Source organism: Camelus bactrianus, chromosome X, assembly GCF_048773025.1.
Source record: "Camelus bactrianus isolate YW-2024 breed Bactrian camel chromosome X, ASM4877302v1, whole genome shotgun sequence".
In the NCBI taxonomy this organism is placed as follows: Eukaryota; Metazoa; Chordata; class Mammalia; order Artiodactyla; family Camelidae; genus Camelus; species Camelus bactrianus.
The window spans coordinates 47,916,412-47,929,220 of NC_133575.1; the positions used below are offsets into that span (position 1 = coordinate 47,916,412).

Below are 12,809 nucleotides of genomic sequence, written 5' to 3' on the forward strand. Positions count from 1 at the left end.
CAATCTTGTAGGGAATTTTAGCAAGGACACAGACAATAAACTGGGTGAAATAGAATTAACTATGACTACAATAAAAACATATTCATTTTCTATGGCTGCTGTAACAAATTACCACAAAGTTAGTGAATTAAATTCATTCTCTTATGCACTTTGAGGTCATAAGTATAAAATTAGTTTCATGGAGCAAAAATCAAGGTGTTGGCAGGGTTGTCCTTCTGAAAACTCTGAGGGAGAATGCTTTTCTTGCGTCTTCCAGTGTCTGGTGGCAGTTGGCATTTCTTGGCTTGTGGCTTCATTAGTCCAATTTTCAAAGTCAACATCTTCAAATCTCTCTGTTCCATCTTCACGTCACTTTCTTCTCTGTGTATGTAAATCTCCTTTTGTCTCCCTTTCATAAGGATACATGTGATTGTATTTAGAGTTCACTTGGATAATCCAGGATAATCTCCCCATCTCAAGATCTTTAACTTAATTACAACTGCAATGTCCCTTTTTGTCATGTAAGGTAACATATTTACAAGTCCCAGGAAATAGGATATAGATATATTTGGGAAGTCATTATTCAGCTTACCATAAAAGATATACATTTTAAGGTTGATGGAAAATACAAGACAAAGGTAGGGATCTGAGTGAAATCTGGCAAGATGAGAGGTGAGGGCTAGGGCTAGGGCTAGGGTTTTTCTCTTGAAATTACCAACTAGTTCACATGGAGTTCAAAAACAAGATTAAGTACTGTTCAGCACCATGCTCAACAGTTCATTAGAAATACTAGCCCATTCTATTGAATAAAGCCAGAAAGTCCATATATTAGAGCAGGCAGATAGCTAGATATGAACAGAGAAAGTGGGACACAGACCAAACAGCAGAAATTGGGCAGAAAAGAGGACAACAGGCCAAGGGCAGGAAACCATACATCATATAAGCACCAGGGGTCCCTGGGCAGAGAAAGAAAAGCAGGAACCTCTTTTGATAAGTGGTTACACCTTTGGGGGTGATAAGTGGCCCAGAGACCAATAAAGAAAGGTGAGAAAAGGCAGGAACTTCCAGTGTCCAAATGTAACCTTTTGCTCATTATGCCCTCATTTTAATAAAATTAGCCTTATAGATTAGAAGTACTCATCATGCACAGATGCCATGACAGTTCTGATCCAAACTAAATAAGGATAAAAATCCCTCCTCCCTTTGGGAAGATGGAGTTGGGATGAAAATCAGGGAATATGACCCCAGACCCTTTCCTCCCCAATGGATATTCTGTGCATTCATTTTTACACCCTATATAACCAACTTGCTAAAGAAACACCAGGCAACTGCTCACCTGAGCCTGCCCACTCTCCCCTTGAGAGTGTACTATCCATCCTTTAATAAATTCTCACTTTACTTTTTTAACCACTACATCTTGTCTCTGAATTCTTTCTGGGACAGCATAAGAACCTGGAGCACCACCACCGGCAACACATATCCAGTGGACTCCTGTGAAGTATTGATATAGGAAAAAGAGATGCAAGCAGATGGCCATGTCCAAGGTCCCAGGTGAGGCCCTGGGATGCACCCTATCAAGTGAGGTCTCTGGTTTCCCACAGGAAATAATTCAAAATGAGCCATAGTAGAGTAAAATTAGATTTATTCAGAGATATCATACTCCATAGACAGAGTGCAGGCTGCCTCAGAAGGCCAGAAAGAGTGACAGAAAGAGCTACCATAAGGTTCAGAGTTGTTAGTTTTTACAGGCTTGGTAGTTTCACATGTTAACAAGTGGGAGGATTATTCCAAGTACTTTGGGGAAGGGACTGGCATTCCCAGGAATTGGGCCATCACCTACTTTTTGACCTTTTATGGTCAGCCTTAAAACTGTAATGACACATGTAGGAGTGCCATTTAGCATGCTAATGTATTACAATGAGTGTATAATGAAGCTCAAGGTCTACTGGGAGTTGAATCTTCTGCCACCTTGGTGCTAATTACTGTGTCATTCTTTTAATGGTTGTGTCCTGCCCCCTTCCCTCCTATCTCAGTATTAACAAAGCTTGGGAATACAGAATGTATACACTACTAGACTTTTGATAGGAAAAGTGTGTAGTGTCAATTTGCTTGCAAATTGTTGGTCCAATTTTCTTTAGTCTCTGGGACAATGAGAGGCAGAAGATGCTAGGTGGGGGAACTGTTGTTTGTTTATTTATCTTGTCTCCTGGGTGACAAGGATTGCTTGAGAGCAGAATCTGGGCCTTGTCTATCTCTGTATCACTCATGGGACCTAGTCAGGTAGCTTACTGGCATGTGTCCAGTGAATATTTGTTTACTTCTTGAATGGCTGTATTTCCCTGGGAAGCTTGATAAACAGGAGTCATTCTTATGGTAAGGACATTTTGGCAGGCATGCAGCTGGATGAGATAACCTCTTGAGTTGTCTCTTATCAAAGTTTCTAGGATTATGCTTTCATGTGGGCAGAATCTAGAAAGGCCTATCTTAGAAAAATGTAATCTACCTGCATCTGTCTCTGTCTACTTCCCCATTGCAGAGGTTGTTACCCAGCACAGACATTATTATTGTTGTTATTATCATGGTGAGTATGATGAAGAGGAATAATTATGGCAATCAAAAATATGTATTCTTGTCTATATTGTCAAAAGTGTGCCAGCCACTAGCATGTAGAAAGAGCTGGCCCTTGTTTTGAAAGATTCCCATCTGAGCTTATCAAGATGGGCCCTATGGAAAGAGTGAAAAGGCCTGCTTCTAAAAGCAGAAGGCCAGATCCTTTCCATATGAAGCTCAGTAACAAGCTCTGATTATAGGCCAGGCATAAATCAACCCATTGAACCCTTTGTGAAGTACTGTGATGAAAGTCTTCTTTTTAGGGTCATTTAACAGATGAAGAATATTGGGGGTCCAAGGTGGTGAAGTGCTTTGCTCAAGGTTTTATTCTCAGTTTGGAGGTGGTGGTGTCCTCTCAGTTTGACATCAGTTACTGCACACCCTGGCAGGAATACTAGGAGTAAGAGGAGGCACTGAGAGGTAGGTAAGGATTAGGTGGAGTGAGATGTGAGGGAAGTCCCAGATCTGGCTTCTGTATGGAGCTGACAGGCTATCCTGGACGTCAGGACCCAATTGACATCTCCATGGTAAAGTTACAGAGTAAACTTGTTCAGTCCACTTATTTGTCAAGGATGGTTGCTTTTCTGTCTACTGGCAGAATTTCGAGGAAGGTTTTTCCAGGGGAATGCTGCCTCACACAGCTATCTCCATTGCACACTGCTTTTAGACTGTTGAAGTGATTCATGTGGGTTCCCCTAGCCCCAATATCTTATATAGATTAATTAGTATAATTACCAGATTGATTAGCCTAATTTCTCTATTAAAAAAAAAAAAGAGATGTATCCATTAAGCCCTTCCGTAAAACTCTGCAGTCAGTTCCTTCCACGGAGGGAGCAAGGACTCAAGTGTATGGTTCCTCAGCCATGAAGTGTGAGCTCCAGGAGGCAATGCTCCTTTGTCTTAGCATACATCTGGTGAGAGCTGAAGGAAAGCACCATTCAAGTCCCCCAGACCACTGCACTGTGGAGGTGTCTTTTCTCAACCACTTCAGGTTTGTTGCCTGAAAGCCTGTGCCTACAGAGCTATTTTTTTTTAAAGGTGGCGGGGGGTAGGGAGTGATTTTTTTAAATGCACGCTGTGATTAACAGGCGGGGAATCTGCCCTCCTGGGAATGTCGCAATCGCCAGGAAACTTCCAGGAGTAGATTGAATGGATCCAGGAAAAAGGTTGTCGACAGTCCGTCGCGCCCTCCCATCGCACCCTCCCCTTCCCTCCAGGCCGCCTCGGGGTGCGAGGCGGGGGCTTGAGGTCAGGGTGTGGTGCTCCGCAGGGCTCTCTTGCGGCGGGTGCAGGTGGGTGGCCTCTCAGAGAGGCCTGCAAAAGGGAGGACCCCATTACCCCGCCATCCTGGCCATTGGCTCCTGGGAGCTCAGCAATTAGGTAGATGAAATATTTGGGTTACAGGTCGGAGCTTGGCGGACCTAGGCATTCTGCGCGACCTGAGCAGGCAGCGGGGCGGGGACAGGGATGGTATTAGCGCACAGCAGATTCGACCTGCCCTCGTGGCTGCGCGCACCCTAGCTAGGGCACCTCCGGTCTCCACCCGCCAGAGTTGCTAGGTCTTCCTTTCTCTGGGAGGGAGTGTGAGTTGGCCTTTGGCCAGCCTTCTCCGTACAGGAGGCAGCGTTCTGATCTGAACTTCAGAGTTAGAGGCCCCTCCCCCAAAACCCCCACCCACTTCGCTAGCTTCCAAGGCTCCATCTTCCGCCAATTGTGACCCGAAGAACCCGACGCCCAGTAGTTGGCGAGGTGCAGCAGCCTGGAGGGGCTCAGATGAATGCAGGCCTCCTCGGCCCTTAGCTGGCGCTTCGTGCATCTCCGCCAGCGCTCCTAGGCGCGCCCATTACCAGCTGAGGGCCACCGCAGCGCCCCGCGAGGCGCAACTGGGTGCCAGGAGCGATCAGAGCAACGCGGTGGCTGGTTCTCTTGCTTGGGCTGGTGAGGCGGCAGTCAGCGGTGCTCCGCCGCAGTGGCACTCCCTCCGAAGCTGCTTCTGCGCCAGCCGCCGCCAACACGCTAGCCGGGACGCTCGTCAGCGGGACCGTCTCGCTCCAGGCTACGAAGGGTAAGAGACCTCCCCAGCCAGCCTGCAGCCCGCGGTCCTGACCGCGGCGTGGCACAGCCTAGCCGAAGGAGCGCAGCCTAGGTGCGGACCCACCGACTAGCCAGTCGAGTCTACCGACGGAGCACTTGCTGCTGCTGGCGGCTTGTAAGGTAACTCCCGCTGTCGGCTCCTTGCGGAACTAGTATGTTGCGCTGCCAGGGCAAGGCCCCAATTTTGTCTCCAGCTTGGAGAAAGTGGCAGAGATGGGAGCTACTTGAGGAGTCTAACAGGGACCACTGGGGCGTGCAGGATAGAGTTGGGCAGGAGGCACCCACGTGGTGCAACTCAAGGCCCAGTAGTTTGAGTGGGTCAACAGGCGAGCTTTCAGATTTTTGGACATAGGGTAAAAACCTACCCACTTCTGAATAGTTCTTCCGTGGGAATAAGATGGGGAGATGAGGAGGGGAGGGGAGCGGGTGGTGAAAAACCAAGGGTAGAGGGTGGAGAAGCTACCAATGACAGTGTAAAGCTGTTGGCTAGCCTGAGGGCCAGACATCAGACCTCAGGGCACTTCAACACTTGGACGCCCTTAGGTATTGAGCTCTGTTCATTCTTTGCTTGTGGTGTAAGGGGCTTGAGGCCACAGGGTAAGTGCACTTCTGTAAGACCAACTCTCCGAAGTAGATACCTAGTGACAGCCTCTGGTGACAAATAACACGATTTTGTGGAAAATGAGGCCAACTGTAAGCCCCCTATCTGCAGGAAGATGAAATCTGAATGAGTGGAGGGTAGTCTTGCAATGAATCATGGTGAGGGAAGGGAAGCAGGGCAGGGGTACTGTCTTCAAATACCTTCAAAGCCGGCATGTGGAAAAGATCACATTTGTGTTAAGTGACCTCAAGAAGGAGAACTCAGGATGGGTCAGAATTCAACAGAGTGGAAATAACCAGGAGACAGAATTAAGCTTACTATAAGGAGGTCCTTTCTAATAGGGAGGGAGGAATGTTTTTACTGTGTATCAGGCATTTTACTAAGTGCTTTAAATAAATTATACTACTTAACACTTAGCAAGGCTTAGATATGTCCGGTGATGAAATGGATTGCAAGGAGGTAATGGGATCACTGTGCTTATCTAAGCCACAGTTGTTTCTGATCCCAGGTTAAGATGTGGTTGGTGACAAACACCTGTTCATTTGGTGGAGTTGAAAAAGGTGTGCACAAGGAATTGGGAGATTCTGTCACTTACTCATGTTATAACATTAGGGATGTCCCAGCATCTCTCTTGACCTCAAGTCCCCCACCTGTAAAGTCAGAGAGTTGGACCTCACTGGGTTATCTCAAAAGATCCCTTTGACCATTGAAAATAAAAATTAAAACAAATAAATTAAGCTTTGTTTTCTTGTACACTTGTATTTATAGGAGTTACAGAATTGGAGCTCCATAACATCTTGAATTTGGGTCCTTATAGGGGAACTAAAATGCCTCTCCCTTCTTTTATTGGCTAAGGTGTAACTCTAATGTCCATTCAACTAAGATAGGCTTTCAGCGGAAGCAATGTTTCCCAACAGCCAATGTCTCTGAAGAGTAAAACTCAAGGCCCTCTTTGATGTTGCTTGAATATTTGTCTGACAACTACAATAGTTTCTAGTCACTGCCAAGGTAATTGCTCTGGCCTGTTATGCACAAGTACAGAGAATCTGCTGGTGTGGTGCATTGTGTTGAGCAACTGGAGATAAGGGCAGAGAGGACTGGATAAAATAGGCTCCTACCCTTAGGGAGCTTCAGGTCTGTTGTGGGAAAGGTGAATACAAGGACTTTAGACTGTATTACAAGGCTGAAAGGTGCTTTGGGGTGGAGGGGTACAGATAAGGCAGAAGACATGTGGAGTCATAAAAAAATACACTGGATTAGAAATTTGGGAACCCTCAGTTATAAAGTTGGCTGGTCAACTAGAGCAGGTCAGCCTACCTCCTGAGACCTGCAACTTTAAGGCCTTCTGATATTAGATAAGAATCTCTGGTTTGGGTGAGTCTTCAAGAGGCATTTGTGTGGGCCTTGAAGGGATCTGGGTAGGGTTTACACTAATAGAGGAAGACAGAAGAGGTTGGGACAGAGCTTTCCTGGGCACATGAAAAACATACATACCTTCTTGGAGGCAAGGAGGTACTGGATATGCAGGGGACAGCTAGTGGCTATTCTCAATGCTGAGCCAAAAAAAGGAAATAGAAATTAAGGTTGCAAAGGGAGCCCATGAACACTAGACCCAGGCATTTTGGACTTGAGTCTGGAAAGACAATGACAGCCATGCCTGGTTTTTGAACTGGGTGGTACCAATGAGCAAATAGCTGTGACACTGAGTAGAGTTTCCTGTAAATGAACTATGCCTTACCCAAGCTTCATTCTGCTCAGACATCTGAAGAATGGCAGTACCTTCCTCTTGGGGAACTTGAGCAAATGGCCTGGAAGTCAGGAGACTTTAGTTTTATCAAGTCCCTTTCCCTTTGTAAGCCTCAATTTTTCCACCTGTAGTATAAGAGTTGGGGAGGTTGGCTTCAATGATTCTTCAGGTCCTTTCCAGGTCTAAAAACCTATCAAAGGTATATGATTTGGATCCTCTGTGGATGAATCCAGAGAGACTTTCCCTAGAATTGAAGTAATAATGCTGTGATTTATTTTGAACTGAGGGCTTAAAAAAGATATCTTTGTTTTGGAGAGGACCTTCCTTGGTAGAGAAAAGTCGGTAGGAGTGTTATTGAGCTGAATTCTTTGGACATTTCCTTTCTCAAATCCCTCTTTCTCTTCCTTTCCTTTCCATCTTCCACCAACACTTCTTTCTTAGATTTCCATTGACCATTGCTCTGCCCTTAACACCTGGCACATTGGACCCTTTTACTTTTTCCAACAGGACAGCCCCTGGGTTCTTTGCCTTGTGTTTACCCATTGAGCACCATAGCCATCTTCATCTTCTCTTTCCTAGCATCCAGCATACACCATTCTGTCCCCAATTTACTTAGCTGCTAAGTATCTATAATCAATGATGATACTATATTTTATTTTAAAACATAAGCATAATACTGCTACTATAAAATGCATCAAAAAATAAGATGGATAGATGGATTAATGAATAGGTTAATTAATGATGATACATAAATGAATGATATGTGAAAAAGAATGAACAGTAAACAGATAAACAAAATATGGGGGAATATAAGATAATAATATACAATGATGTTATAAACAATTCAAACTATATAGAAGTACATAGAATAAAAATGGAAAATTCCCTTCATCCTCCTTATTCCAAACCCCCCTCCCCAGAAGTAAATACAGTTCACAGGTTTCTAGTGTATTTTTCTAGTCATTTTTTCTATGCATATCCAAAAATATATACATATATATCTACCAAATAGTTTTTCATTATAATTTAAATGGATTACACATTACAGTTGAGTCGGCAATTTGCATTTTTTCCACTTCACAATACATTTTGGAAATCTCTTCAAATCAGTATATAGATCTACCTCATTAAAAAAAACAGCTGCATAATATTTCATAGTATGAGTATACCATAATGTACTTAAAATTTGCTTTTTGATGGACATCTAAATGATTTCCAATTCTTCCGTAAAACACAAGGCTGCAGGGTACCTCTTTGATTACTTATTACTTATGTGCATGTGAGCATCTATTTTCTGTAAGACAGATTCATAGAAATGAAGCTGTTGTGCCAAAAGAGTTATGTTTTAAAGTTCTGGCCCTCCCCACAACATTCATTATGGGACATTTTCAAACATACAGAAAAGTTGAAATAATTGTATAGTGAACACTTATATATCTACTGCTTAGACTCTGCCATTAACATTTAACTATATTTACTTTATATCCCTTTGTTCATCTTTCTATACATTAATTAAATCATCTTTTAATTTATGTACATCCTACAAATGAAATATGTTATTTTGAGTCATTTGCATTTTCTTTACTACTGCAGAGGTTGAACATATACAAATATGCTTATTGGCCATTTATATTTCTTTTTCTGTAAATTTTCTTTTCATATTTTTGTCCATTTGTCTGTTGCTTGTTTGTGTTTTACCTATGGATCTGTGAAAACTCTGTATTTTGTAATGTATCTGTATGCACTGATGGTCTTGCAGAGCTCATGAGTCTTTTTCCAAAGCACTATTATTACTGATTGAAGACTGTTCCCTTTCAACCCTCCTCACTATTTCCTACCTCAGGCTCTCGTTATGTTTTACCTGGACAATGACCACAGTGATGTTTTAAAAAACAAATCTGATGGTATCACTTCCTTGCTTAAAACAAATTTGATGCTATCAACAGCCCCACATGGCTTACAGAATACAGTCCAAGTTCTTCAGCCTTAAATCTAACTCTATCTGACACCAAATTGCCTTTCTATTGCTATCCCTTCTACTCTAGATTAAAACTTCTAAATATCAATCAAATTTAGCAACTTGCTTTTCTTCAAATGCACACCAACGTTTTCCTCCTCTGCTTTTTCTCAGGCTTTCCATCTAAAATGTTTTTTGCTTCCCCCATCACCATGTGGCTAAATGTTCTCATCCTTTAAGGCCTAAATCAAATGCAACATCTTCCACATGGTCACCCCAGAGTTTGTTCCTTAAAAAGGCATATAATTTAGAGGACATGGACACTCTTACCTGAAATTTCTCTCTCTTTCTCTCACTTTCTCCCCCTGCTTCCCCACCCCTAACATTTAAACTAGTTATTACACTGTCTACTTAGTTTACATGCTAATAAATATTATATTTTTCTGTTTTCTATTTATCTAAGGGTCTTAAGCATTAGGTGCTCAAAAAATTAAGAAAATGATGAATTTAGCCTGAAAGTAAGTGCATACCCACACACTTTCCATACCTGCCTTGGTATCCCTAGTTTATCTGCAGAGTTTGGGGTAGAGTGTAATAGAGGCAGAGGGAAGGGTGGAACAACTTGGGATATATTTCAGTGCTGATAGACATGCTTTATCTGAGACACATGATATAAAGAACACAGCTTAGTGAAGGAGGCTATGGGCAGGATGCACAGAGCTATTTCTGTGCTATTAGTGTTTTGGGTTCTTCTGATTTGCCAAAGTCATTATGAATGTAATGTGGATGAAGCCACCTTGTCACGTCACCTTAAACAAACTGCTTCCACACTCTGAGCTTCAGGTTCTCAATTGGTCAAACAGTGGGAAAGTAATACTGATTTTGCCACAGGAAGAAGCAAATTAGGTGATCTATGGAAACACACACCTTTTTAAAGAACCAAAATGCCATATAAACTTGAAGTATTTTTCATTGTAATAATGCTTTATTTGTGTGGTGTTGAGTCAGGAGATCAGAGTTCCAGACATGACTTTGGACAAGTACCTTGCTATTTCTTGGCCTTGGTTTGCCATCTCCAATGCTCAATTAGACTAGATTTATGGTTTTCAACAAGGACATCTTCCATGGAAGACAAATATGTTCCCAGTGGAGCTCTTTGGGCTCTGAGATTATCTTCTGGGCTGGTGCCTAAGAGATGGTCTAGATGAAGCTAAATAATCTCCAAGAATCTTTCAAGTTCTGATATTTCTATGAATCTGTCCCTCCAGATAGCTCTACTACCCCCACTGTTTTCTAAAATCAGGATAGATACACAAAACATGGCTTTTCCTTCCTTCCCATCTATTCTTAGGACCTCTGTCACACTTCTTTCCCAGCACTTTTGCTCTCTCTACTTTTCAACCAGGGTCTGTGGCCTGTCTCCCAGGATTGGCTATTTTTGGAACTTGTACTCAGACATTATAGCCATTGTTAATTCCACAGTTGAGGGCTTTGGGGGCAGGGGCCAATGGAAGAAGGAAGGAAGGCACAGCCTGAGTTTCCACAGTCCTTTATGGAAGCTACCTGGGCCACAGCCTTTTGGGTTATGAGGAAGAAGAGCAGCATCAGTGGCACAAGTGGCCCACGGGGGTTTCCTACCCATTCTTCTAGTTTGATTCTCACAGCTGACAGCTAGCTTCAACTAGCTTACAGTTGCTATCTGAATCAATCCTGACTTTTTGGACCCATGAACAGATGGTACCAGGCCTTGCCTAGCACCTGAAGCCAAATTCTCTGCCTAGCCTCCAAGGCATCCTTCTAAACCAGCTTCTCTCTCCCATTTCTTCATCTTTTTATTAGAGCAACTGAATCCTAAAAAATTTAGTTGAAGACCACACTCAAGTAAAATGTAACTGAGTTTCAGAAAGTTCCTTATTAGGACCTTATTTAGGACCTTATTTAGAACCACAAGCAAATAAAACAACACAGTTTGTTCCATTTCAGAAAGAAATTTTATTGCTTTAAAAAAAGAACAAAGAGGAAAAAACTATATTCAACTGATTAAAATTTTCCCCAACTATACTTCAGTCCATATAATGGTCAGCTAAAGCTTGAGGAGAGAAACAAAAGGGGAGGAAGGGGAGAAAGAGAGATGGGGTGAGGGGAGGTGAGATGAACATCAGTGAGTGACACAGATACTCACAAAAGGAAAAAATTGTGAAGATCTTGAATTGTTCTTTATGCTTGTGCTTTTAGAGCTCTCCTTTGAATGAGAGGGAAATTATTCATAACAGCTCATCAGAGGCAGTGATCAGAGCACCATTACTCCAGATTATTTCTGGTCTCCTAGAAGTAGTCACCCTCCAATAAGCCATTTGTTCCCTTTTCCCTGGCTTTCCTACACTCCAACCTGCTTTTTTGATATTCTGGTACTTTCGTAACCACCATTCTACAAGTTAGACTGGGGTTCAGGGGATCAGAAACTAGGCTGTTGGAAGAAAAGATGGGTAGGGAAGTTTGAACCCTTAGGCTGAGGACCCTGAAGCCAGAGATAGGAGAGTTTGTACAGTCAGTACTTTGTTCTTCATGGCCCCAGTGATGGGAGGTTGTTGAGAGTTGGGGATAGGGCTAGAGGGCAAGAGAGTGTAAGCTATAGAGCTTGGGTCATGATCATTGTCAAAATAAGATAATCTTGAAACCTGATTTTAGCCAAGAGCCACCACCATTTTTTTCCAGTCCCAAACCAGTGACAAAGACACATTTGCTTTTCCTATTCTCATTTTTCTCCTGTGGAATAGAGTGAGGAAGAGCAGAGGGCCAAGACTTGGTAATGGGGTGCATGAAGAAAGAGTCAGCTGGGGTTTCAGAGAAGAACTGGCCAGTCAGGACAGAGGGAGTGGCTTTCTGGAGCAGAACAAGGGCTTGTGGGCAGAGGCTCCCTGCCTTTTTGTCCTGGCTTCTGACAGAATTCTAAGCAGGAAATAAGCTGTACTCACATTGTTCTCTAGGCCTGCAAGACAGGTATCTGGTGGCCTCCTCAGCTTGCAAGAGAAGGAAAAGGGCTTATGGGAAAGCACTGGGCCTTGTGCCTGAGGTATCTGCTTTTCATACCCCCAGCCCTGATGGCCTGGTGTCCTTTTGTTTGTTTTTTTCTGGTTTGGAAAACAATAGGCCTCAAGAGTCCTGAGAGTCTGACTCCAGGAAATAGGGGGTGGAGATGGGTGAGTGTGGGGCATAGTGGCCAGCACTAAGGTCTTATAACTACCCTCTTTGTTTGTTTTTTCTGCCGTCAACTCCCAAATGCCCCAGCTTCACAGTTCCCTGTCTTTTCTCTCTTCCCTTCCTTCTTCCTGCCCTCAGTTAAAGCTCCCTTTCTTCCCCGCTGTTTGATCTCTACTAGATTTTACAGAATGTCCTATGATTGAGTCACACTAAGGTGTACCTGGCTGATTTACAAAGCAAATTTTAAGAGCAAATTTTAAGTTGGCCTCAGGCTATTCATTTGTAAAACAAGATAATATTAATTACCTCATCAGATTATTATGAAGATTAAATGAGTTAATGCAATAAAGCACTTGGAATAGGGCCTCACATATAGTAAGCCTACAATAAATGTTAACTGTCATTAATTCTGTCAGGGGAGAAGCAGTGTGGTAGTGTGAAAGGAGCACTGGATTAGGAGTCAAGAGTAATGGGTTCTAGTACTTCCTATTCCACTGTCTTGCTAAGTCTCCATGGACAAGTCCCTGACCCTTCTGAGCTTTAATTTCCCTAGAGTGCCATGAGGATAGGACCAGATGATTTCTAAGAACCCTCATAGCTATCTCATTCCTAGTTATAGA

The 12,809-nt window shown here is 43.1% G+C and overlaps 1 protein-coding gene across 3 annotated transcripts in view; it reads left to right on the top strand.

Moving 5' to 3' along the window:
* Positions 1 to 4,304: 4,304 nt before the first annotated feature.
* ARHGEF9 (Cdc42 guanine nucleotide exchange factor 9) overlaps positions 4,305 to 12,809 on the top strand; it is a 410,653-nt gene continuing 402,148 nt past the window's right edge. For 2 of the 3 annotated variants that reach the window (XM_074359744.1, XM_074359745.1), the window contains exon 1: positions 4,305 to 4,803. The gene's annotated coding sequence lies outside the window, so the exon portion shown is untranslated. The remainder of the gene's footprint in view (positions 4,804 to 12,809) is intronic. The other variant, XM_074359746.1, reaches the window with a different exon arrangement.